Genomic DNA, 25,922 nt, shown 5'->3' on the forward strand with positions numbered 1-25,922 from the left:
GGGGTGTATTCCAAAAAGTGGTTTAGCTGGCTATGTTAACCTAGACTAAAGAGTAATCTTGGGTTTTCTGTTCCAAAATAGCTAATCTAAGTAAGATCATATGGAAACATATGTGATGAACATAGCCTGGTAGGGAGCAGGTTTAATTAAGGCTATGCCCAACATGTCTCCAGCTTAATGATTTGAGGGAAAGTCACCATATGCACGATCTGGCAACCACTTCGATTTAAAGAAATGAACAGACAACTTCATTTTCAATATTTTTTTAATTCAGTTTTTGTCTGGCGACTTGAAAAGATAAGATAAAGACGTCATTCATTTTAGCCTTTATTTTCTTACCTTCAGTTTTAAGTTTTCCATTTCCAGGTCTGCTGTGTGATCTGGAAAGAGGGACTTTATGGAGTTACTTTGCAGTCATCTGAGCCCGGTGATGTAACCCTCTGGGATGCCCCCCATCATCAGCTGGTCCCAGTTGATGCTCATCCACAGGGATGAGGGGTTGTTGCGGTAGTCCTGAACCCCACTTCCATCCTTCCGATGTCTTCTCATTGGCTGTGAAACAGGTAGACCCCTTTGTGTTGAGCCTACAGTAATAATCTGAACAGTCCGAAGAATGTTTTTATTGTTTGCTTTTACTTGGACCCAGGTATGCTGGGGGACGGACAGATTAGATCTGCTAATATTATATTATATTATATTATATTAATGCATTTAACATTCACTTTTAATTGACTTTGCCTAAAATCCTGTAAGTGTCACAGCAGGTGGTGGCAGATGCAGCTGTTTCCCTTTTTTGGTAATTTTCATTGTGATTTCATGGCTTAATGGGTGATGCCTTTCATAGGTTTAGCTTAACCAACATGGAGCGGTGATAGCTACTTCATAGCCGGTGTTTTGGAATAGACATCACCAGTTTAAGGCAACAATTTCTCAACCTTGAGCACAGGCGTTATCATAGAATTTGTTTTTACTACACCCCACAGGTGTAGTAAAAACAGGGCAACAATAAAAACAGGTGTCACCCAAAAACATATTTAAAAAAATTTAAAAGGGAATAAAGTAATAAAATATAAAAACAGCAAATGCATGAACAAAGCTAAAATATTCACTAAACCTTGAGGAACCTTATGTTGGAGCAGATTGTTGGTTAAGTCGGGTCAGTGTGTGTTTTGTCTTTGGCTCGATCAAATGCTTCAAAGCAGTGAGTCAGTTTCAGTGCAAACCTGTCAAGTGATTCAGTGCTTCACAAAGCTTTGGTTTCACCATGCTTTAGAATCTGTGGCCATACAAGTATTTTTCTTTTGTCACCAGGCAGGCTTTGTAATTATGGCTTTCCTGAAGAAAAGTTTTAATTCTCTTTGTTCTGTAGTATGATGCCTTATCATCCTAAAAAATTACCTCAGTCAACAAACCTTCAAAAGTGTCTAAAATTGCACTTGTGCACTTACTGTAGATGTAATGGCCACCTGTGGACTTTTACCCGACACTAACTCCATATCATTTGTTTTCTTCAGCCAACTTTCTATCTTTCACTAGACCTGGACCAAACAATAGTTCTGGCATCATCTCTTAACCCAGGACAGATTAAAGTTTTATCATTACATATCATTTTCATCCAATCACCCACAGTCCATGACACCTTGTCCAGTCCACACTGTCAAACCACAGGCTGCCTTCCAGTAACTCACCTAGAATCACCACACCTACTATTGCATCACACAGACACACCCAGGAAGTTATATAACTCCATGCTTTAGGCCTACTCAGACCTTCTCTCTCCACAACCACCGCCACCTGAACAGAGGGAACCATGTAAGAAATAGATGCTTTAATCTTTATTTCCTCTATCCTTTGGCTATTTAGCATATCTTGACAGTGATGTATATCGTTTCCCTGAAGATGATGATAAGTCAGAACAGTGGATGTATTAATTAATTTTATTCTCACTTAATAATGCTGACATTTAATTTACTATGCTTTTATGCATCCTGTTGTTTCCTTTCTTGTACAGATAAATAAGTGCAACTAATTCTAGGATCCAGTGTTAAAACATGAACAGCCCTACACAACTGATAAGCAGTTTTTTTTCATGGTCCTGCTTGTTTTCCTCTGGTTTATGTTTTGCTTCTCTGGATGTGAACTCTTTCTTCAGCTTCTTTCTTGCAGTTTGGTCCCAATCTTGGACTCCTGTTGCTGACCATTTCTTTTCCTCTGCATTTTCAGGCTTTCTTGACCTTTATGTTTCCTTTTCACAACATTCCCATTTTATTTGTACTTGCTTTGGATTATGCAGCAAACTGGGAAAACCCAACATAATTTGCAATAGACCCTGTTGAATTCCTTCCGGAAGTAGTTTTATATCGCTTTCCAATAACCCTTTAAAGTCTTTTTTTTTTTCCCCTAAAAATGATGTAAAATGAATGTATCAATAGATATAGCAGCATAAAGGCTGAGCAGAAAAAGAAAGCAGAATTTATTACTTGCTTTTCTTCCCTCATTTCCAGTTATTCCTGCTACTATTTACCTGCTATCCTCACTAAACCAACTCCAGCTCAGCTGCTTTGTGGCGCCACCGTGCATCAGAAACGTCTTCTTGGCTTTATTCCAGCCATAGAGGAGCATTATTTTTCTTCTTTTCACACACATATAGTCTGTGTCCGAATGTTCACCCTACTCCCTACATAGTGTCTGAATGTCCAGAGAGAAAAAAGTAGGGCACTCAAAATTACCCACAATGCATCTTGAAAGTAGTGAGCATCGATGGTCACTAGACAGGTCAATATAGACCACAATGCATTGTGGGCAGAAGCTCAACATGGTGTAAGGAGGCGAAAAAATTGAGCTGCGCGAAATTACCTATAAGCAAACAAAGAATAAAATACAACATAAGGAATAAATATAAAAAATATTTGCACACAACTTTGGATTGGATTTGTAATGACATCTTGACGCAGGTTGTGGTTGCCATGGTGACAGCGGTTGTCACATGGTTTGCAGCGAGGAAAAAATAGGCAGTTTCGTGTCCGAATCGCCAAGAGAATGAGTCACTATGTAGTGCAGCCCTATGTAGTGAACGAGGGGTTAGGGAGTAGGATGGACATTCAGACACATAGAACTTTCTGCTCACTGGTTGATCTTTGGCTGCTCCTGATTGGACGTTACCGTCAATCTAAGCTCTCTGATTGGTGGAAAGTCTGACAGGAAGTGGCTTCATCATCATGTCCAGGTCTAAATAGAGGTCTCTTAGCAACATAGTAGTGATGGTGATGTTTTTATGATGAAATGTGATAAATAATGCTGTTATCATGGATCATTGTCGATTTACCAGATAGAGTCTCTGAATAAAACTACATTTAGATTGTAAACCTCCTGCACAGGATAGAAATGCCTGAAAAACGTGTTTCCTAAAATCTGAAACTAATTTCTATGAAAAGCTGAAAGACAAAAGGAATTCTTAGCTGTTAATCACAACAAACCTTTCACAACAAAGCTAATTTAGCTGTTATTTTTGTAAAAACAACTTCATTAGCTGTTAAATGAATAGTTTCTCTAATATCTATGATTAATGTTTATTATTTAAGTTATTTTTAATAAATTGGAACAGTTTTCCACCATCCACCATAAGAGGTGATCTCTTGGCTAGCTTAGCTGTTCTTCAGCTACAACACGTACTTGCAAAAATGCTTAACAATTCTAATTAAAGACATCATATCCTATTTATAAATTAAAACAAACAGTTGTGAAGGGGATTTTCAAGTGATTACATGCATGACTGGGGCACTGTCCTCGTAACAAGCTAGTTAATCACCTTAAGCTAGCTGTTCTACTCTGTCTCTGCCTGATTTCAGCTTAAAATGAAGCTGGCAAAAATAATTATCAACTTTTTAATCTGAAAATAAAAAAATAATTTCTATGAAAAGCTGAAAGAAAAAAAGAGCAAACCTTGGTTATATGTTGCAGCTAAATTAGCTGACATTTTTCTGAAAATTATTTCCATTAGGACGAGTGTTCCCTTAATCAGTCTGATAAAGTTTTTATTATTATTATTATTATATAGTACAAAGCTGGGTGATGCTATTTGTGTGCAGCCACTTCATCCTTGGACATGAATCATTCACATATTGTACCGTGATGAATTCTGTTCCCCCGTCCTCTAAGCGCTGACCACATCTGTTCAATTACCAGCATGGAAAGTGCATTACCATTGGCTTTGTTGTTGGAGAAGCTTGATTTTCTTAGTAAAAAGCAGTCGAATTTATAATGTTGTGATCCCTTCTGTTGTGAATCTCTTGAGCGGACCGAGACCCCGGATCAGAATAAGCATTTTGATGAGCTATAGATGTCTCCTCCTTTTACAATCCCAAACTTGCACTGGCTACCCAATATCAAACTAATAAATTACAGCCCCCGTCTCCCACATAACTCACTGATAAATAAAAAAAAAGTCTGCCATAGTGTGCAGCTGTGACCCAGGGTTACCTAGCAACAGGTCATGCCCAGACGTGATGCACAAGGTAGAGATACACCTCCAAGGAGCAGGAGAGGAGGGAGTGGTGGAGGTGGAGGAGATGAAGGAGTTAGGGGAGGGAGGGAAGGGATTGGTCTCATCCTCACTCTCTATGACCCTTGACAGATAGAAAACGCACTCAGAGGAAACGGCGTTTGATTGACAGGTATATTTGAGGAACCCTGGGTTTCTACATTACTGTTTTCAGACTGGACTCAGGAGCCGTCGTAGTCGACATAAATTAACACAATTTGTCATTTTATAGCTTTATTAACTAAAAAAATCTATATTAATAGGTGTTTTCATTCTGCTTCCACCATCAAGAAAACAATGAGATTGTTTACATCTGAAGAGACAACTTCTCTCCCTCTATCTTGCTCATGCATGCATCGATACACAAAGGAAACACATTTGCAACACACTTTAGTACACAATCAGCCCTCCAACCTCGAGCCTGGAGGATCCTCTGATGAAAACCCTAACTGACAGGCCTAAAAAGATTGAGCAATAGCACTAGAGACGCACAACCACAGAGGTGTACGATGTCTTTGCCAGAACAGTGTGGCATGAAAATGAGTGTTCAGTGCCTTCCACCCCCCCTCCTCCGCCCTTCCTCTGTTGCCTGTGCGACAAACCCTCAAGGGGGCTCTGCAGCTGTGTGGGGTTAGCACATGGTCGAGTTAGGGCCACACACACAAACAAACACACATACACAAGCTGACAAATACAGACTTTGTTCTCTGTAAATATGGAATATTTATGCTGTGTAAACTCTTATAAGGTGTTTTAATGAGAATTTACTAAAGGCTTAGCGCTGTTGGCGCTGCAGCTGCTGTGGTCAACCTCACTTTAAAAAAGCACCGATCCAGATTTTAATGCTGTTTTACACAGTTGTTTTCTACAGTATAATATATTCTATATTTATACAGTGTATTTTATATTTAATAAAGTATATTCTATATTGCTTTATAAGTATGTTTTGTATGATATATTTTATACTGTGTAGTTTTGTCCTGTCTTGCTCTAAACTTGTTTGTCTTGTTTATACTGTAAACTACGGAAGAGTATTAGGGCCACTAAAGAAAAAAAATAGAATTCTGAGATTAAAGTCAGACTTCTGACTTCTTTCTCAGAATTCTATTTTTTCTTCTTCAGTGGTCCTAATACTCTTCTGTAACTATACAATATAAAACAAGACCAAAAATGAACTATTCCACATAAACAAGACAAAAAAATACAGTATAAAACACCACTAAACATAGTTTGTTTATATATTTTCGTATATTCAAAGGTTATTGTTTCACTGCAGGAGGACACTTTAATTCACCGTGTTTCTGGTACATTTGGCAGGATTTACATAAAGTTTTCTTGAACTCTTGTAGCAGCGGAAGACGGGGTAAAAGTGCAGAAAAGTCCACATTCCCAAAAGAAATGTTTAATGTGTCAAAATTATGGTACATTTTTAAACCTTTCGATGAAATGTCACCACTGACTACAATATTATCCTGTTTAGGAAATATCTATTAACTCCTGCGTGTTGCTTCAATTTACGTCCCTTTCAGGTCATTAAAATACAAAATAAATATTCTTTTTTATTCTTCCATAAAAACAGGGTACAAGGCTTTATGTAATCAAACTGGCATTCAGAGGGTTAAAATAACTTGACTAGTTCATCTCAAGATTAGAGAGAAAAGAGGTGAAAACAAATCTGTTGTGTTTTCAAAGCCGTTTTGGACATTTTTGACCTCTAATGACCCAAAACTGTAGTAAGTTTGTTCCCAATGTGCTGTTGACCTTTGAAAAATGATTAAATTGGAAGAAAAAACACTTTTTTACAAAAAGGCATTAAATATGGGGTAACATAACCACAACGATGGGCAAACATTGAGGGGAAAAAAACTAACTGAAGGACAAAAAGTCCCCAGTGACCTTGAAGGGTTAATTAAACTGTAAAGACAGAGAAGGTGTTTGATTCTGATGGCACCTTTAATAGTTGTGTTAAAATAACTGCTGCTTTAGGAGAAAAATATGGCAAATACTAAATCCAAGGCCTTCAAAGCAGTGGCTTAGTCTGAATGTCGTGTCTGTCCACGCTTTTAGCAAAGGCCTTGCTTTACAGCTACGCTGCCTTGAAATGGCAAAAACTCTCCGACTCCACAACAGATGTGAGAACCGGTTTAAAAGGTTAGAGTAGCAAATAAAGACGTAAGCAGCCTCCTACAACATAAAAAATTATATGTAGTTATATATAGAGGAGCTTGTTACAGACTGATGTTTATGCTTTTATATGTTTTAAAGCCACACCACTGAATTTTCAGACTTTAATATAATTTTAAACATGATTCTATTTTAATGTCAGACCACGAGCCATCCAACATTTTTATCGAAATATATTCATTTTGATAACATCATGTCATCAAATTGACATTTAAAGTGTTTAACAAATAAAAACTGACATATTTGGTGATTTTGATTAGGACTAAAGTTGATTAACAGATTTCAGATTTTTTTAAAAAGTGTAAAAAGAAAGTCTAAATGGAAACTGGGAGCAGCCAAGTCAGTATTTTGAGATAACAAGTTAATTTTCTTTTTATCTCGAAATAAGTCATGAAATCAGATGTGTTACACCTGATTTCCTTGATCAAAACTGACCCTATGACGGCTGCGGGGAGGGGCTACAGCCATGTGTAATTCTAGTAAAACCTGTCAGATATGTCAGCCTTTCTCAGACTTGATAGACGTAAGATCGGATGCATTGATCAAAGATGGATGTTTCTCAATTAGTGACAGACTGCTGCACCTAAAGTGTAAATGAGCAGGTCGTTGACTCCTCCAGCAGTTAGACTGGAAACCAGCACTTCTCCCAGTAGACCATAAACACACTCAGTAAAAGCCAGTATGCTTTATTAAAGGGACCTATTATGCTATTTGGACTTTTCTGAGCTTTCTACAGTGTTATAGTGATGTATACTCTTCAGACAAGTGAGCGGTGCTGTTTTTTTATCACATAAACACATGTTTGAGTTTTCCTGTGTGTCTCTACATTCAGTTTCCATGGTGCTGAAAACAATAGTTTTTGTACTTTGATAATTTAGTGACATCCCGAGAAGGAGACTCAGTTATTAGTCATCTTCTCCAGTTTGTGCACGTTCACGAGAAGAAAGGCACACCCACCTTCACTGCTCAGTGTAAGGCGGAAGACACTGCGGTGGACACGGCAACGTTTTCAGTGTCAACATGTGACACAAGAAATGTTCCTCCGGCTATGAGGGAAAGCTGCATTTGTTCAAATTCCCAAAGAAAACAACAGTCAGACAGCAATGGTTGGAGTTTGTTTCTGGGAGCCAGACATAGAGTTGCACTAATGTTTGTATTTGTGACCAGCGCTTCATCAGAGACTGCTGGATGAATAAGGGCTGGTACAATGAGAGCTTGCGACCAGGCTTTAGCTGAAAGGAAGGTCTATTCCTACAATCAAAGACCACGTTTCTGATCCTAAGCCACAAGCTTTTAGTAAAACCAAATAAGTTGTCTGCTTTGTTTTTATACTTTACCTGATCGCCACCAGCAGGTAACACACCTGTAATGATGACCAGAAAGTTAGAGATCAACACTGTAGATGGAAATTCTATAAACGTAACAACCAGGCTAAAAACACCCAGATGATTAGCCACATGGAACAATAGATGTACATAGAGTGGCTAGAAATGCATAACTATAAAGATGTTAGCAAATAGCATCATTAGCTTATCTATTTCTTGGCAGTAGATGTTTTCCACCTCTGTTGGCATTGTGGTACATTTGCCACATATACACCTATTAACAGGGTCATGAACAAATATATAAGGCGAGTGAAGGACAGCAAACGTTAAATCGGACTGTAGCTAATAAGCAGAGTATTTACCAGATACAGTACATCCTGCTGCATTCCTTGTTGCAGGATAAAGCTGGTAAATCTGAGTCATTGTGTATTGCGAAGTCACTGGAGGTTGCTGCAGGTTGCTGAGTCACTGCGCATTGCTGAGTCGCTGCACGTTGCTGAGTCGCTGTGCGTTGCTGAGTCGCTCCGAGTTGCTGAGTCACAGTGGGTTGCTGAGTCGCTGTGGGTTGCTGAGTCACAGCGGGTTGCTGAGTCACAGTGGGTTGCTGAGTCGCTCCGAGTTGCTGAGTCACAGTGGGTTGCTGAGTCGCTGTGGGTTTCTGAGTCACAGCGGGTTGCTTAGTTGCTGAGCGTTACTGAGTCGCTTAGCGTTACTGAGTCGCTGAGTCGCTGCGGGTTGCTGAGTCGCTGTGGGTTGCTGAGTCACAGCAGGTTGCTGAGTCACTGCGCGTTGCTGTAGGTTGCTGAGTCACAGCGGGTTGCTGAGTTGCTGTGGGTGGCTGAGTCACAGCGGGTTGCTGAGTCGCTGAGCGTTACTGAGTCGCTTAGCGTTACTGAGTCGCTGAGTCACTGCGGGTTGCTGAGTCGCTGCGGGTTGCTAAGTTGTTCATTCTTGTCTGATTTGGGCTCGAACATGTACAGCTGTATGTTTTGTGTTGACATTTATGGAGTATTTATATTCCTGCGGTTTGTTTACAAGTTCTGCTGGTGTTTCCATGAAAACAGTGCATGTTTTCAACAACTACTCCTGGCAGCTGACCAATCAGAGGCAGCCCATATCAGTGGGAGGCGGGGCTTAGGGCGGAGGAGTCTCATTCTGCTTGTTTCTAGCAGAGGCTGATCTGAGAGGATCACTATAAAATAAATAAAGGCGTTTGTGGAAAATGCTGGATTAATTCCTCACATATTAAAATAAATTGGACTGAAATGAGCATAATAGAGCCACTTTAATGTACATATTTATTTTTATTTTTTATCATTTTTATGTAGTAATGACTGGAGTTTGCATGTTCTCCAACCATGCGTAGGTTCTCTTCCAGCTTCCTCCCACAGTCCAAAGATATGCATGTTTGGCTGATTTTAGTCTCTAAATTCTTGCTAGGACTGCGAGTCTGACTGAATGCTTTACTCTCTGTGTTGCTTCTGTAATGGACCAGGAGCAACTCCAGCCCCCTCGTGTCCATGTATTTGAACAAGATAAATGATCTCGCTATCACAAGAAAAAACCTGTGAGGACGGCCGTTCTTGGCTTCCGTACTTTTGCAATGTTTTTACAGCAGTTTTTGGGTCGGGACTTTTTCAGGCGCTTCCTGGTTGCCTAAAAATGGCAGCCCACTGCTCCTAGTGTAACTAGTGACGGCTTATAAGCAGAGGACTCATTTTGTGTGTTTTGCATAAGATATATACTGACTAATAAAGATTTGTTCTTCTTATACCAACCACATCAGAGAAACTATGACACTAAATTTAAATAAAATATGTTAAGCTGAAATTAAAAGAATTTTAAAAAATTATAGTTTAGAATGCATACACCAATTTTACAAGGTAGTGTGTGACAAGGATGGTGAGGGTGTGTAACTCCTCATGCAGTAAATGGACAGCTTACATGAGGCGATAATTCACCGCATGGAAACGTGACATACAGCATCAGATACTGGTATGAGTAAACCGGGCATCCATCACAGATGCTAACAACTCTGATTAAAAATACATAATCTGCAAACGGCCCCCTGGTACCGCCGTCGAGCCATTTTGGGTCTAATTGCAATTGGTCTCCGTTATGATCAAAGGCAAGTCACACCTGCTCGCCTTCCGCTTTCGTTTCGCTGATTACACTTTCAAATTTCATCAACGTCAAGTGGATGGATATGAAATTATGGCATAAACCTGTTTACTCGTGGTCAGCACCGTCAAATTCCCATCTTTGCGGTGGGCCGTCATCATCCCGTCTGCCTAAAAATGTGTATTTGCTCTTGTGATTCAGATTTAATCAAGTGTTTCATAGTGTGTTGGACAGCAGGAAAGTAGGCAAAGAGGTTAAAGAGCAGCCATGACAGACAGCAGAGATCACAGTCCTGATGGAAAGAAAACAGAAAGCTGAGCTGCTTCCTCTTTAACTTACCCATCAGCTGTTTCTCTGGGGGGGGGGGGTGTGGCTGACAAAGCATCGAGAGGAAGAGTACCAAGCCTTCACTCAGAAGGTTTGCACCCAGTGCTCACCCAATTTACACCTCTCTCTTCTTTGCAAACCCCACCCAGGATCCCCTGGTGACAGCACCATGCTAACCATCACCTCCCTGCTGGCATGACCGAGAATGTGTGTGAAGTGTGTGTGTGTGTGTGAAATGGAGAATGGAAAGTGCAATCTATGTGTGGTATTCTTGGGGAAAAATGCTATTAGACCTTCAGAGTTTGGACATTTTTTTTTTATGATTTTTTCTGTTTTTGTTTTGTGTTCTTTTTCTTCTAGAGGCCTTCATGGATAAAGAATTTGACATTAAAGTAGCACTATGAAACTTTCTGACCTTTTTAAATATGTTTCTTACTCATTTTGATGGTACAGTGACATTTGTTATGTTCATTTCTGAAGATGTCGTTGCTCTGCAGCCTCCTGAGGCTGAGAAAACTGCATGTCCTAACTTTGTGTTTCAGCCTGGATCGTCATGTTACAGCTGAGTTTCGCTTTACCATGCCACAACACATGCTAGCAACTGGATATCAACACACTGGCCAGTTTTGAACATGCAACGTAGCTGATTCACCAAAGAAGCACAAGAGAACATTTTCGGATAAAGACGGGGAAAAAAGACAGAGTAAGAGATAAAACAATAGTAAACATTACACATGGGATTTATGGCTCTTTGAAGGGAGCCGAATCTTGATTTTTGTCAAGGAACTAATCACTGGTAGCAATTATGAGGTGAGATTTGGATCACAATAATTCAAACTTATACACCCCACCAATATATATTCTGTTGGAAGAAATTATTCTGAAATATTGATTTTTGAATTTTTTCTTCGTAATTATCTCCATATACCCATGCTTTGACAATGAGATCAATATTTTGATTTTCCCTCACCAAAAAACTTTGTCGCACAACAAAAGACTAAGCAGGCTACCATTAACCTCCATGCAAAAAAACATTTACTCCAAATTTTCCACACAATAACATTTTAGTGAAGCAAGAAAACCTCACAACATACAAGAATAATAAATAAAGTAATGATAAGAAAGTTTGTGGACTTTGAACTTCAGAGCTTATATTTTGCCCTAGCCTATAAATGCTTTGTATGTTGGTTAGCATTTGTGTATGTTCTAAAAACACACAACACTGAGCTTTTTTGTCTGTCTTCTGTGTCCTTTATGTGAGTATTTTGATCTATTTTCAGTGAGTTTGCAGATGCGTAACCCGACCTGGCAAACTGAGTAGTACCATGGAAATTGTGCTTGCAGTGTTGTGCAGTATAGCTCACGGTGTGACCAACAAAAGCAACAAAGAAGAAGCCATGATGTATTTAATGGCCAGACAGACCACCACAGTCTACTGCGCTGCCTCTTTATAGGTGTGTCCCAATTCAGGGTCTGCACACTTCGAAGTGCAGATTCGTCGGCCATATACTTCATCGCGGTGCACGAAGTACTGTCCCAATTCACAGAATTTGAAGGACCCTCCAAATTCACCTTTCAAATCTGCACTTCGTTTAGCCTCAAACGAAGAATGCTGGTGATGCTTACTTCACAGCCTCTTTTCTCCCAAAATGCATTGCGCACAATATGGTGGCGAAACAGCAACCGAGCTCAGAAGAGTAAAATTAAGTTTAAATAAAGTTTTATTTTAAAAAAAGTACACTTTTTTAACTACACTTTAGTATAAACGTTACAAAACCAAGTACATTTAAAGCCTGTTTGTTAAATGGTGACATTAAAATTCGGTAATATTTGATATTCAAGGACTTTTACGGGGTTAATGAAGTGTGTACCGGCTGGAAAACAACAGAGCCTCAGACCGTGTTTTTTTTTTTTTATATTGTCGGTGTTGCCGGTCGGTGTTCAACGTCCACTGAAGGGGTTCAACGTCCACTCCTACGAGTAATTTCAAAAGTTTAAATGATTCAACATCCTGTGTTGTTGCTATGGGAAATTCTTCTAGACTAGGTAGGCTGTCCCATTTCTCGAACGTTAAGCGGACTTTGGAGTGTGTAGACTACGGAGGACACTCTGTAGCCTACGTAGTCTGCGCACTTCAAAGTGTGCAGACCCTGAATTGGGACACAACTTATATATCTCTCTCTGAGAAAGTACATCATCATGATCTTCTCCATCGTCATCATGCTTGTTATTGACTGAAACTGATGCCAGAATTCGAAAGGGGAACTATGAACTCTGCACTGCCCTCTGGTGGATGTATTGCCTAACAAACACAGCAACATACAGGATGTGGAAGTACAAGGGTTGTGATGTTTGACGACATTTGAAACAGATGTACCTTTTTAGGATGAAGAGGGAGCATACATGAGCCTAGATCTACTAATTTCTCCACGTTTCCTCATCACACTCATATTTAAATCCCTCTATTTCTGTCACTCTATGTACCTGGCCTGCACCACTTTACCCTGTCTTCTGAGAGTCCGCCTCCCCTCCTTCATTTATGCAATGGTATGATCCTAGTCTTTCCTTGCATGTGATTGGCTGCATGGTAGAGCTGGGCAATACCGCAAATTTTGGTAGTGATCCGATAAATTTGTAGCAGACACTATCAGTGTCTCCTCCTTTACCAAAGAATTAGCAACAATTTGGGGTGAAGCAATCAAATCAGTTCACATTTATCTGAATTGTATTTATTTCCATGTAAAGTTAAATACTTTGGTGACAGCTGTGCCATCTGTCAGTCACATCCCAGTTAACTGAAGAGACAAACCATAGAAGGACCCAGCTGCTCGCTACTGCTCAAAAATTAGAGCTTGATTTTACAGTTACATGCCTAAATCTTTGCAATTACTTGTAAAAAGAGATTTAAGATTGGCACATAAGACTGACTTTGCTTTTCTGAGGTATTTGTATTTGTCAGCGTCAGGATGATGCTCCATCAAAACTCTGCAGGATTCAAATCTCAAAGCTGCTTCACAATGATGATGCTCACAGTTGCTAACCGTCCTGAGCCAAACACCAGCTTAGAGTGATGATTAAAGGGACTGGAAAAAGTCCCGATAAACTCACTGACAGGTTTTATATTTATGTACCTACTGTATGTAAGGCCTGTTTAAACATCTTGACAGGATTAGAGTGGAGTTAAACTGCTTTGCGAGTGCAGTTAATTGAAGCGGATGAGGTTTTTAATAAAGCGTGCAGTGTTAGCAGCTGACAAATGGCTTGGCTGACACACATGGGAAATTGCATTTAATGGCATCAGGTATGTGCTTTGCTGGAGCTTATCACATTACACTGGTGGGTGCACACATACACGCAGCCTCATACTCACACACACCTGCATAAACGTACTCACACATGCTTTTATCTTCATTTGTGGGGTGTGTGTATGTGTGCATGATGACCCACATAAACACAAACACATTAATTTACGCTTACCTGAGCCACGCAAGGTGTTTTCTCTCGAGGATTTTGTTGATGGGTAACTGGGGTGCTTCATGCAAAGCAGAGCAGCAGAAAAGGGTTGGTTGTCTGGTACGAACACATGGACTTTCTGTGAGACTTCAATTGGATTTGAATGGGAAGAAACATCTGCATTTTTCCAATATAGAGATTTAACAACATATAGGACTGAAGCTGAAGACTACAAACATGCAAACTCCCCTTAACTTACATGCATGTTGGAAAAGATCCTTTAAACACACAAGATTATGCATTAGCTAACAAGCTAACTAGCTAACAATCTGCACTACTTATATGAAATCACAGGTAGTGTTGCTCATTATCATCTATCATCATCACTGATCAGCAGCACTGATTCAGGAAGACTCCAGAATCAGTCCCACAGGAATACAGTCCTCCAGCAGGTTTCAAATCCTCAGGATTTCAATGTATTATCTAAGTGGACAGTGCTTTACTCATGTTTTTGTTACATTCCTATATAATTGGTTAGGGTTTGAACTGTTTTTTGTTTGGATGCTAATGCTTGGTAGAATCGTTTAGCAGAGTTTCTTTTGGTTATTTTATTATGCTACATGTTAGGAGTGCTGCTTCCTGCACGGATCTCATGCTGCCTCCTGTACGAGGGGGTCTCGTGACGAAGAAGCTAAATGGTAAAATTTTAAAAGTTACTTAACTTAAGTATTTTTTTCCAGATATCTGCAGCCTTCCTCATTCAGCATGCTTTCTAAAATCTGAATTTCCTGTTGGAAAACCTGAAACTCTCCTTTTTGTTTTTTAGCCTGTTAGAAACATTAAAGAGTACATATTTTAATGCCATGTTCAGGTCAAAATACCCCAGAGATGATGAGCAACAGCAACTTTCTCAACCTTGTTTTAACAGCACTGTTCATAGCATAGCTTTGCCCTTGCATGGAAACCATAATTTTAACATTTACTCTGTAGCACTCAAAGAGAGCATGCCATATCTGGGCTAAGTATGCTAGTGGCATACATTTTTACAGTAACTCTTCCTATTTTTTTTAGAGTAATTTTTGAAACCCAGTGTTTTCTATCAGATGTCTTTTATAATCTATATGTAGATTTCATACCTCCAATGTCCTTCATGGCCAAAAGTGTACATGTGCGAAAAATGCTATGAAATTGTCATACGTCAAAGGTTCCTCATTGGGAAACACTAGTTTAGCTTAAAGCCATGAAAAAAAAATTTGTGCTTAGGTTTAGGCATTAGGAAGGGTTTTGTCAGGTTTAGGCATTTTAAACTGGTTTAGTTTAAGGGATTACTACGGTGGCTGACAGGTGCAAACACACTGCAAATACAGAAACTACATTACCAAAGGTTTCTACTATGCTTACATCAATAACTTAAAACAATCATTTTCTAATATTGTACAAGATTGAGGCCAAATGTAATAAATAAATTGATAAAAAAAATACGTACCTTGATGTAGTTTCTCTCCATGTGCTCTGCTCAAACTTCCAACCAGTTCTGTTCTTCTCACCGTTGTCTGTCTCTCGGGGGAAAACTCAAAGCGAACCCTAGAGACCCGGAGCACTTCCGTTGTGTCAGTGAATTTGCAGCGTTTTCTTCTTGCAGCTGTTTTCATTTATGGAGCGCTTGTCTGTATTTGCAGCGTGTTTGCACCTGTCGGCTACTGTAGATTACAAACTTAGTTTATGTTAAGGCAATACTAACTGCTTGTTGTTGGTTTGGTATTTAAAACCTAGTTGTAGTTACGTTTAGGTATTGCAAATAATTTGACAAGTTAGGGCAGTGTTTAGATTTAAGCATTGCAAACTGTCTTATCTGATTTGCAGAGAGACGGATTGTGGTCAACAGGCAAAATTTTGTTTGATACAGATTTTAGGTTCATGCATCTGCATCTTTTTGTAATTTTGTGAATGATTGTTCGGGTAACTTGGACATAAACTAGTGATGCTAACGACTGAATCAGGTTTAAAAGATCAAAGCAAGCATATGCTGTATATTGGGTAAAAAACAGATCAGATATTTTTCTAAAACAGTCTCCATCATGTGAAAATTGTGCATTTTATGGTGGGCTATTTTTGGCTGCAAATTAGTCCAGTGAGCTGTTCCAGCCCCAGAGAAGTGTTGCAAGGTGTTTATTTTCCAGCACATACTGTATGTAGAGTTGGGTACAAGCACGACAATTGCTGGGATAGATTAAGTGTTGGTGTGGTCTAGATTACAGGGTTTGCTGACCATTACAAAAGTGGAGAATATCCCCACAGTTGTCTTTTAAAGCTTTAACACATGAAAAGAAATAATGAAATTGGTGATGCAAGACAAATTTGTATAAACCCACTCAACTTCATAAAACGGTATAGATGCAAAGGTTGATCCCAATGATGATATTACTAGTCTTAGGTCTATGTAAGGGTAGAGAGCTACAAGAAAAATGGCCGCAGGCCTTAAGAAAACAAACAAATTTGCTCTCCATTTATTTTAAGACTTTTTTTTTCCAATGTTTCAGGATCCACTGGATGCCATGAAGGCAAGAAACTGTCAGAAAGGACAACAAAGCCACATGAATTATTTCAAGTGATGTGTCGGGAGTCTGCTGCATAGATGCCCTTCAGGAGTTGTCAGTTTGATATCTCACCCAGCAGTGCAAACACATGCACACACATAGAAACACACACTCCATCCTAAATGTGGGCCTGTAAGAAATTCCTCATATGAGCACAATTAGAGTGTCTCATTTTTCCCTAATATCAATCACACATCTCATGAATAAAGACAATTAGGTCTTCACGAATCCATACAGTTGCATCTGCCCTCTGGGCCCCCCTCCGATCTGGGAGTAATGCCTCTCGGGTATACAGCTCTCTCATCACTGCAACCCAGTGTGAGCCACCACAGTCAATAATGGGAGACAAAACAGAGGAGGCAAGGGCCCAGTTTCAGACTAGATCAGATCCTCCGGACGCGTGTCACTCTTCATTAGGGAGGCGGGGTAGCAGGGGACGCCCTTAAGGTGAGGATGGCCACAGAGTGGAGTTGATGGGGGAGCGAGGAAGGGAGGTGGGGGAGTGGCAGCTGTGGAACAATGACAGAATCTGTGTCCAAGGCCCCCTCAGGCCAAACACCAGCTCTCCTCCACCCTGAACTGATCTCTTGCCTCTAGACCCAGCAAGGGAGCGAGGAAAAAGAGACAAAAATAGACCAGTCACACTCTGCGGACTTTCTATTCAGACCTGCTGCACTGAAGACTGGCTGACATTGATGGAACACATCACATCAATGTGTCTAATGTCATATTCATAGAAATGTGACTGGTTTACCTCAGGCATGGGTGGTTCCCCAACAGCACAGCAGCTTGGATAATGTCAGGTATTAATCTTTTATAGAGTCCATTAAATTAAGCACTTTGATTAACTTATTATTAATTTATACTGATTGCTTCAGTGTTGGCGTACATGCAAGCACAGGCAGTTTACAAAGTATACCCCCTCTCAGAGACTGCAGTTTTGCGTGATCTTTGCTTTAGTAGTAATAAACATGTTTTAGTGCTAGATTACATGGCTGTGCTTTGGATCCCAGTTTTATTCTCTAGAATGCACTGTAACTATTTCATGGATAATAAATTTACTGTTTAGTCTTTAAAATGAAAGTATGTTTTGAATAAATTTGAAATGATAAATTTTTCCAATCACCCAAGTTAAAATGTCCTGTTTATTCCAACCACAAGTGATTCAATTATCCATTAAAAATGAGTTCATTCTCACCTAGAAAAGCTGGATGTTCCCAGCGCTCTTTGACCCTGAAATGACCACCACAGCATCGCATAAGTTTGGCCCAGTTCTTCCCTGCATTTTTTATAACTGCAAACAGTGTCAACATGGACAGGATTAACTAATTATCATCACTTTCTGCATGTAAAGGTGTGGCAATAAAAACATCAACAACTTTCCTTTGGGATCCCTTGTTATCCAAAACAACTGAGGAGTGAAAAACAAAGTTTAACAACCATAAAATACAGAAGAGTTTGAATTGGATTACTGAGCTCTAGAGATTTCAACTTGTTATTGGAGAATAAATTATTTATTTGTAAATAAAGATCTCCATGTAGCCTATTTATGTCTTTTGTGCACGCAATGTGATTTCATTATATTGTAAATTGTGTTCAGGACTTAAAAGGTTTTATAGAAAGCAGCAGTGTTGTGTGTTGTTGCAGAGATCTTGTTTATTCCCGATAGTGATGATTCCCTTTAACCAATCAGTATTCTGCAGTATTGCCATGTCACTGTTTTTGTATTAGCTTGGTTAAGTTGGAACAAAAGAAGTAAAACAAAAAAGTAATATCAGCTTCAAAGTAATATCTGGAGAAAACAAAGCTATGCCAAATTAAACAATATAATGTGATAGAAAATATGGCTGCTTGTGTATTAGATGGCACTGTTTTATGTTTGTTTGTTTGTTTGTTTGTTTGTTTGTTTGTTTGTTTGTTTGTTTGTTTGTTTGTTCCCACTTCTTGGCTAGGTTAGGACTAGGTTAGGCAAGGCATAAAACTGACTTTATTCAGGTTTGGGCTGTAAAAATAGATTAGGAGTAGATTGAAGGGTGACAAACTGATTAGTTAAGGTTTAGGCAACAGGGACAGTTTGGTTTAGGTATTAAAACTTAGATTCAGTTTAAGTATTACAAATTGTGTTTAGGTTTAGTCATGCCTAACTACTTGTAGTTGATTTAGGATTTTAAAAACTGTATGGATTTAGTTATTACAAATTATTTTACTGGTAAATGCATTTGATTAAAGCATTGCAAACTGTTTAGGTTTAGGCAAAATTACCTGTTTGGGGTTAAGTTTAGTCATAATATTTGTGTTATAAATATTTCAGTTAGGTTTAGATAATTCAGCCTTATTTGAACCAAATATTACAAAACAATTTGAGGTTACGTGGTTACGTTTAGGCATTGAAACCTAATTGTATTCAGGCTTAGGCAGGAAAACAAGATTATGTTTAAGCTAAAGAATTACAACCCAGATGTGTTTAGGCTTCAAGCACAGTTTAGATTAGTTTTTAGGACAAACATTTATGTAGTTTAAGCATTATACAGTGTATTTGGGTTCTATTATGCTTTTGAATTATTTGGTCAGATAAAGACATTGATTTTATTTAAGCATTGCAAACTATGTTTGGGTTTTGGCATAACCAGGGTCAGACATTATGAATAGTTCATTTAAGTGTAAAAATTTCAACTTATTGGTTTGAAGTATTACAAACCACTGATGTTAAGGCTTGAGCATTACTAACTTTTGTGGTTAAATGGTTATGTTTAGGCATTAAAAATTACTTTAAGGTCAGAAGAACATTATGAATTGCTTTATTTCAAATGAAGGCCTTCTAATGCTTTGTGACAAACCTCATCTACCACTCTTCAGTGTTGTTTGTCATTGTTAGTACAGATTGACATGCTAAAATAGTTTATATTATAACTCATATTGTACTAAAACGATGAGTAAAATGAATGTTTATGGCTAAAAGGAACCTTTTCTAAAAGGTTTAATGAGAGATATCAATGTAGGTATAGCAGCTGCAACCAAATGGTGTACCTATGATACAGACAGTTTGGCTCACATTCTTTCATCCTAAAAAAAATAAGACAGTAGTTGTATTAGCATTAGCATTGATCAGAAACAATAAAAGAGTACACTACAACTACCAAGCAATTGCGAATTATTTTTCAGATCATGTTACATAGAAATAAATCTGGCTTCTGGCTAAAGTTATACCCATGCACCCTCTGAAGACAGAGGTTGTGTCCATGTAGACGATGCTAACCAGTGTCTGTGGTGACATTTAGACTTGGTCTTTCCTCCTGAACAGTTAGCTTTTTACAGTTGGCAACAGTCATGTTTTCATCCCCAAAATCCTACCATACATCACATTAAGACCTGCAGGACCACAACAACTGATGTTTGGATAACACATTCATATTTGTCATCAGTAATACATCAAACTAATAACCTCATCTAAAAGAGGACAATGGGCGCTATGACAGAGACCGGTGCTCTCCTGCCACATGTAGGTGGCACACACTCGCCTTATTAGCCAGGTCAAACATAATCAGTGATAGACACGGCAGGGCTGCTTAATTATGGCTGGCAGCTGGCAGCGGGGGCCTTCCTTTAGGGGCCGGGTTATGCCCAAGCATAAACCTCTCCCCTCCTTCTTGCATCAAACAGCCCTCCAACGCCACCCACACTGCCCCAAATAAAGAATAAATCTAGCCTCCCTTTTGTTTGGATGAGGCATGTGGCAGCCCCTTCATTTAAAGCAAGAATAAAAATGCGAACAGAAGTTGGGATTAATAGAGGGGAATGGGGCATTAAATTAGAGTAATTGTGAGGTAACATTGCTGTGTGCACTAGTGTTTTTTGGTGCATGAAGATGATAAAAATATCCTTCAAGAACAAATCCTTTTCTTAAAACAAACCAACAGAGCACCTCAGCTACTGGCGTGCTCAGTTTTTTCAAATTCATAACACAGGATTTCTGACAGCTTGTTTGCTGCACTTTGGACAACACAACAGATGTATTCACACAGCGGCTCCATCCCAGCCAGGCTGAAAAGGCACCTAAGCTCCTGTCGCAAACGACTTGTAAATCTGCACTTAAATGAGAGGAAGCGAGAGTCGGGCTCGCGGCTGTCTGCCTGATGGCCTGCCTGCTGCGCCGCTGAAGAGATATAGCCTCATGAAGTTTGTAACAAAGCAGTCAGAAGGCTGATATACTGTGTGATTATATTTTTTGCTACACTTAAATGTTGGTTTGTGCTTGTGCATGTAGATGTAGTTCAAAACGGCCAAAAGAGAGACGCTGTTAGAGGCCGTAAGCAGTTGGACTCTGATCTCCCAAGGCTGAACGTACGCACACACATAGTCTCTTATAGATGCAGAGTCCCCTGATTCAGCCCCCTCTGGTATATTGATCCACTTCATTCTGCCTCAATGAGATGCAGACAGCATCCCAGCACCCAGACCGCTCATAATCATGATATAACACATGGCTGCATTGAAACCTGCCATAGGAAGGGATAAATCGGATAATGCCACAGCCAGGATAATGAACAATATCAGATGACATATCGACGTTGTCATGCACAGCATATAATGAAACATAAATGTGTGGTGTGTTGTGTTTGGTTTTATTTCATACATCCAAGCAGAAGACACAGCTGCAAACAGGCTTCTTTTTTTATCCTTTTTATTCCTTTTTCTTTTTTTTTTTTTTTTTTTTTGGGTGTTTAACGCGTCTTCATAGAGTACAATGTGCAGCTAACCAAGGTCCTTGATGCTTTTAAAGCAGAACCTTGGACATTTTCCTATTCGGATTAACTGTCTGCTCTCTGTTATGTTAATATAGGACTATGTTTACAGTGTGTGCTTTGGCTGTGGACTCAAGTCCAGCATCATGTCCTCCACTGCTCCTTTTCATTTCAGTCTCTCCCCATCACATCACACAGTAGCCATGGCAACTATTCTGATCGATCTAGTTCCATCTAATACCAAATGTTTCTGAGAATCAAAACTTAAACAATCAGGCGGTCGTTAGCAACTCCCAGTCAAGATGAAGGCTCCAGCAGAGGAGGAGGGTAGAAGTGGGGTTTGCTTTCGGAGCCTCAGAGTCAGTGTTTTTATTATGCAGTGGTGAGACAGGAATTTAGCTGGATGAAATCAGCATTAAAACTATCATGAGGTAAACATATGCTTTGCAGACACAAAGAAACCACACCAGCGTCAGTTAAAGCAGACTCTTAGTTCCAAAGTTTAGAATTAGATTAATATGTCAAATATATGCATAACACTAAGCCAAAATGCAGAAGCAGCGTGTAAAAAACTAAGTACATCTTTTGTGATCATCTCTTTGAAAGTTTGTTAGTTTGCTGCTCTGCAGAACTAAGGTGTGTGTTAACACAATGCCAAGGAGGAAAGACATCAGCAATGACCTTATCAAAGCAATTGTTGCTGGGAAGGATTACAAGGTCATTTCCAAACTGGTCAAATCTGGAGTCCATCATTCTACAGAGTAAAGGATTATTACGAATTGAAAACCTTCGGAGCAGCTACCGGTCTTCCCAGGAATGGACGTCCCAACAACAACAAAACCCCAAAAGCTCCATCTGAAACTCTCCAGGCCTCAGTCAGCATGTTAAATGTTAACGTCCATGACCATCCGGTCAGAGAAAAACTGAACCAGTATGGCTTATTTGGAAGGGTTGCAGGAGAAAGCCTCTTGAACATGGCAGCATGGCTTAGGTTGGCAACGTTGAATCTAAACACAACGTCTGGAGTAACGTCCTTTAGACATTTTGTTATTTCATGACATAAAGTAGCATCTCTTCTTTTAATGGTCTGTAAATGTCTGGGATGCCAGGAAACCAGCTGCCAGAGTTTTAGGAGAGGAACATTGTCCCATTCTGGTCTGATTCTAGTCTTTAATCCATCTGACCACTGAACAGTTTTCTTCTTTGTCTCAGACCAACAGGCTTTGTGAGACGACTCTGTTTCTGGGTCCTGTTCACATCTGGCTTCTTCTCTGCATGATGGAGCTTTAACCTGCATTTGTCGATTTCAGGGTGAACTGTGATTTGATTTGTGGAACATTTCCTGAGCTTATGACTGTTTTTAATCCAGTGCAGTCTGAGGACCTGATGATCACAGATCAGCCTGGTCCCTTGCACACAGAGATGTCTTCAGGTTATCTGAATCCTTATTAAAGATGGAGAATTGAAAATGTTTTCGATTTTAATTTGATGATCATTCTTCTGAAAATTTTTCACAATTTGTTGCACTTCCGCCCGTCTTCACATCTGAGAGTCTCTGCCTCTTTAAGGTGCTCTTTTCATAGCCAATCATATTACTCAAAATTGATCATATGTTCTTACAGCTGTTTTTTAGTACCACCTACCTTTCCTGTCTTATCCCAAGTTTCGAGATTTTCCGCTGCCAGCTAATTTAAGTCAGTCCAACTTTTTTTATAAAGCTAACAGTTATAGGCTACTGACCGCAAACATTTAAAATACATAAAATACATTTAATAAAACAGTGTAAAATAAAATCAGAAGCTAAGAAAACCAGATAAAAAATATAAAAATGGCTAATGAAAAAGAACAGAGAAGAAAAATCTTATATAAATGGCTCCTTTTTCACGTCACATTTAATGTAAATACGTATACAAAAATAGTTCTGAAAATAATAAAATGTCAAGTTTCAGCATTTAATGTTTTCTGTGTTGCATTTGTTTAGTTACGAAATTTAAAAATGATTTTTTATTATATTTTTATTAAATCTTTTGGCATGTTTGAAACAATCTGAGAATTATTAGAAATGATATAGAAATATTAACTATAGAATTATTATAGAAATAATTCTCAGATTATCTCAAAGTCCAGATGGCAACCTGATTCTATAAACCATTAAATTATGTTGCATACTCAAGTTTTTAGACATTGCTTCTGAATAAAGTTCTTTTTAAATAAATAAAGACGGTTTTCTATGCCAAATGTGCCTTTAAGGAATTTCAGATGATATTTTGTGTGATTTGCATATCTGTGCATCTTCAGGTTGAGGAATCCTCGATGACTTCTGTATACAATACCAGAAATCTAAATCCCGTCTGTGCAGCAGCTACAGGGGGAGGGTGGGAGTTATGTGAGCTGGGATGTCATGTTTTCTTTATATCAACAGCCATGGATAGCTTGTCAGGGTTCAGGGTTCACACTGTGATATTTCACCATGTCTCTGGTCCTTTAAACTCAGTATTCAGACTTGTTTTTATGTCCAGAAGCAATATGGCCTCTTATGTCAGATCTCTCTGTCCGATTGCATCTTCTCATGTCTTTGTGCAACGACGGTCGCTGAGACAGAAAAGGGAACCTTCTGAAACAAAAGTAGCATCAAACAAGCGCAGAGAGGAGGAAGGAGCCGCGAAGAGGGAACGAGAGAGGCAGAATGAAGGGAAAGCTTATTACCACAAAACAGATGGCCCCCCAATTCACAGCGGCCCCACAGGGACCTGGAGGGACAACTCTTTGCACCTCCAGGTTACCAGTGCTGCAGAGAGGGGTGGGGCGCTTAAACACGACTCTGTGTGTGTGCACTTTTGTGTGTTAACTTGTAAACAAAAAGCAAATTTGGGACATCTCTGGCAGGGTGCCACCCTCTGCTCAATTTCCCAAGAGTTAGTGTTTAAAGACTGTTTCATTTAGAGGTTCTGTTACATCTGAAAATGGATCACAGAAGACAAACAGCTCAGTGCTGCCTGGGAAAAAGAGTGTGTTTACTTTGTGGATGCCTGAGCAGATGTGCATGTTCAAAACACTGAAATAATCCTTTTAAAACAGAAAAACACACACAAGTGTGACATCAACTTTAGTTTGATCCAAACTATCAGTTAGAATCATCGCTGGATGAGCTGGTGTCACAACATCCGTAAAATGAGATCTCTCACACATCCAAACATTCACACCCTTTTGAGGTATGACTGTACGAGTGGACACACACGGACAGATGACAGGCAGCGAGTGGAAATGAAGGATTTGGAGCTCCATCCCGTTACATTATGCAGCAGATGGCGTTCAGGCCGAGCCCGGCCAGGCCTCTCCCAGGAGAGAAAAGAGGGGAAGAGAGAAGATGGGGGAGGTGTGGAAAAGAGGGGAATGAGGGACAAAGCTGTGGGGTTTTTTTTTTTGTTGTTTTTTTTTTTTCGTTTTTGCATGAACACACGTGTTTGTTTCCTGTTTTCAGATGGACTCCCTCTTGGTTCGCTTGTGCAGCCTCTCCGCTCTCCTCTACTCTTCCTCTTTTCCCTCCATCCTTCCCCTCCCTCCTGCCCAGCTGAGGCTACACCTGAGCCCAGCCACGGAGGCTCCGACCCCAGCTGACCCGCTGCCGAGAGCAAGGAAGCATAGGACGGAGGAAGGAAAAGGTGAGATCGGAGGAATGACAAAATGTGGTAAAGCTGCAGGTAAAGAAAGAAAAGAGGTTCTGCTTTTTGTTTTTATTGCATGAAAATTAATATGTCTCGAAGCAGCTGCAGAGCTCCACTAATTTGAACTAAGTTCACAAACACACACACACACCACAGCTGACTTGATCAAATGCCATAATCAATACGTACGCACACACTGATAGACACACATACAAAGCATTCTGTTAAGTCCCCCAGATCTTTGCCCCTGGCTCTTTTTGTTTTGTGTTTTCTGAATTAATTGAGCCAACGCTCAAGTGTGGGGCCAGATGTCACTGCAACCTGTGGGGATTATTAGAAATCTGTTTCCCCTATTGTTTATGTGAACCCCTTCAAACCACAACGCCTTGCACTCTTGCTGCTGAAGTTTCAGAGAGAAACCAGTCCCAAACCAGATTGCTAATGTAGAAAATAATAGTCTCCGCGTTCCAAGAATAAACACAATCTACATATCGACATGTGGGATATTCTGGGACTTTTCTGACTCAACTCCAATGACCATGGTCTGTGCCCAGTGACCACCAGGGGCCCCCACGATGCCCTCCCGGTTTGGCCCAAACACTGCCATGCTCCTTGGCTGAGCTCTGGGCCTAATGAACTCATCAGCCAGCTGGAGGCCCTAGATGCAGGAACAAGGAGAGAAAGAAAGGGGAGGTCAGCGGATGTTAGGTGTAAGAAGGACAGAGGTATAGGGGTGACTAAGGAGAGCTCACCAACACCTGAAATGAGGCAGGTGCAGTTTCAGTGGGGGGTTGGGGGCCAGAAAAGGAGGGTCAGCAGGTAGGAGGTAGAGGTATGGGAGAACAGGGTGGGATGGAGACAGAGAGAGATGGAGGCAAGCGCTGGATTGATGACTCTGGCTCTTACATGGAGTTCAGATGAGCAGGTGATGGTAAAATGGGAGAGAGAAATTAGGAATTATCCAGCAG

Source organism: Melanotaenia boesemani, chromosome 24 (assembly GCF_017639745.1).
Source record: "Melanotaenia boesemani isolate fMelBoe1 chromosome 24, fMelBoe1.pri, whole genome shotgun sequence".
Classification (NCBI taxonomy): domain Eukaryota; kingdom Metazoa; phylum Chordata; class Actinopteri; order Atheriniformes; family Melanotaeniidae; genus Melanotaenia; species Melanotaenia boesemani.